Raw genomic sequence first — 2963 nt, forward strand, 5'->3', positions numbered from 1 at the left:
AGATGCCTATTGCTAAATTGTTTCTAGATAAGTTTCTTGGAAGGGGGATGACATGATGAGACATGATTTCTACAGATAACTCAGATGGCAAAAATCTATGGAAAAGATGAGAACTTGACTTGAACTATGGCAGTTGGGATTGGGAGAGTCTGGATGCAGAGATGCAGGTGACATTTAGGGATATTTCTAAAATAGAGTCAAAGGAGTTGGTAACTGGCTATTGGGAGGTACGAAACAGTAAGGAACCAAAGACAACTGCCTAGCTTTCCAACCTGCCTAACTAGGGAAAGTTAGTTAGTTAGTTAGTTAGTTAATAGACAAACTAAGATCCGTAACTTGGCTTGTGATTTCTTTGTTTGGCCTGCCTGGCATCTGGGGCTAGCTTTAGAATTTTTTTTCAGGGGAGGGTCTTTGGGTGGCAATCTGGTTAGAAGTCTTGTCCTAAAGCTGCATTTATTTAGCAGACACCTGTTTTTTAAATTTAGATTTCATGTGTATTTCGTTATATAAGTTGAGATTGGAAGACGATAAAGCATCAAAGTCAGTCATAGGTAGTCACTGCTGGCGTCCATTCCTTCTTATTCTTCCATTCCCACTTCAATTTTCCTTGCGAGGTTCACCCATCTCTCACCCCTTCTTCCCCCTTGGTTTTACTGCCCCTGGTGCTACTCTGTGGATCCAAGAATAGGTACGTAATTCAAGTCAACCAATCAGAGCCAATGGGGCTGAAGTCTAGGAGTTCCCAAGAGAACTGCTGAGAAGAAAGCTCTTTCCACAGGAATTGCAAAGAGGATAGGATGCAAACCTGGAGCTACTGGCCATTATTTTGCTTGTCTGACAACGCAATCAACCCAAAGGGAAGTAGAAGTGAGTTAATCCTGATGACCTGGTTCTGGTGGCATCACTTGAGCCCTAGTATCCAAGTGCATTGATGCCAGATCTAGGACTTTGCAGTCCTATGAGGTATTAAAATTCCCTTTTGATCTCAAGCCATTTTGAGTGAGTCTCTGTCACATACAACCAAAGAAGTCCTGGCTAATACAGTATTGGAGATCAGAAAAAGGTTCAAGTTTTCAAAAGTTTCAGCTACTCAAGATAAAACTAACAGGAGTCCTATCATGACTACACAAGTATTCTCATTTATATTTAGTGGCTGACAAAGGTGCATGGGGCATCTACTGTAGTGTCAGGCACTGTGTTAGGCTCCAGACACAAAAACAGGTTAATTAAAGGTATGATCACAAAAATGTCTTTATAGATAGCTTATTAAAATATCATTACAATTCCTAAGTTGGTTCAATTAGCTAGCTAGAATTAATAGTGTGAATTTTGGCTTTTAGGTTTTATGTACTTTGCCTTATATTTCTTTTGTAGATATGAGGATAGCTAAAATTGGTAGCCAGCAAATAATTTATTTGCATTAATTTCAGAAATATTCTGGAATAGAAAACGCCATACTAGGAACTCAAGTTTCATGAAATAGATTTCCAAAGGGCATTGTAATATATTTAAAATGCCTAACAATGCCACTCATTGGTATGTGGAATTTGGGGGGGGGAGGTGTCTTTCTCCTGCGTTCTGATTTTCATTACTTTCAAAGGGCACAGATAGTGGAATCTCATTTAGCAATAAAAGCTTGATTAAGCATTCTGATGTGACATTAGTAACAGATTATATAAAGTTGTGGTCATAAGGACTAATCAGGTTTCCCCCTCTAATATTAATGAAATGTTTCATTTTTTAGTCACCTTTGTGCCTCAGCTGTCTCTTTTGGTCCTGAGTTGTCAGTTGAGGATGGTTTAATTAAGAATATTTTTGACACAGACAACAGGGGGATGAGAGCATGAGCGGGGGGAGGTTGGGGGTAATGGGGGGATGAGGACACATTTGTAATACCTTAACCAATAAAGAAATTAAATATTTAAAAAAGAATATTTTTGCCTCATATTCCACCCTTGGGTCACTAAAAAATCATAATGGAAAAAGAAAATATTTAAATTTGTTATTAATATGAGTACCTAAATAGGTATCATGGGATCCAGAATACACTGTCCTGAAAAATCTAAAACACAGGGGAAAGTATTTATTCTTCACCATCCTACATCTCATAAAAATTACATGTAACCAGAAATTAATGTACCACAAATGTATAGTAACAAAATACTGCATCTTTTTCTAAGTCCACTGCTTAAGTTTAAATAAACAACCACTTTTTCTTTTTCTCACCAGGGACTTTCAAGGAACTCACTAGTGAGTTAGCAAACATTCTTATTAAAAAACAAACAAAAAATCTAGGTGCACCCTGGTCTTATGACTTCAGAGCCACTTCTTGGGCCTGAGTTTGTTTTCTTTCCAGCAGGTGCCAGAAACCCAATCTACATTCCTCACTCCTTTCTGCTAAGATTCTTGTTACCCCGGACCAAAGACAAGCTGCAGAGCGGGCACGTTTCCCCCAATCTTGCTCACTCCTCTCTTCTAATTCTTGGCTGTTCCTGAAAATTAGGACAAGGGCCCTCTTCATTACAAGAGTTTTATAGCTAATCACTCTGGGAATTGCAAAAATATAATAAACTTGAGGATGTCTGAAAGCTTGAAATTTTATCAAGTTCTTACAACCACGTTTTCCTGCACCGTACTTCCTCACCACCCTGTTAGATGCTAACGGTGAGCTACAGCGCACTGGGTTTCTATTTCCAGCCTTCCCAGCAGAGTCACCAAATCGGCTCATTTCTTGAAGTTTGCTTTGCATGACATTTATGTAGATTCCTTCCTTTGAGATGGCCCTCCTTCCCTGCAACTGGTAATTTGCTTCTTTGAGGAAGTAGAGGCTGTGTGACACCCATTCCAAGGTATGGGTACCATGTAGGAATCATCACCTTTGAGCAGTCACTTCTCAAAAAATTCTCACCCGAGGGCATTTCTATTGGTAAGAGAGGGAGAAAGAGAGGGGGAGAGAGAAAGAG

This window comes from Myotis davidii, unplaced genomic scaffold (genome assembly GCF_000327345.1).
Source record: "Myotis davidii unplaced genomic scaffold, ASM32734v1 scaffold732, whole genome shotgun sequence".
NCBI lineage: Eukaryota > Metazoa > Chordata > Mammalia > Chiroptera > Vespertilionidae > Myotis > Myotis davidii.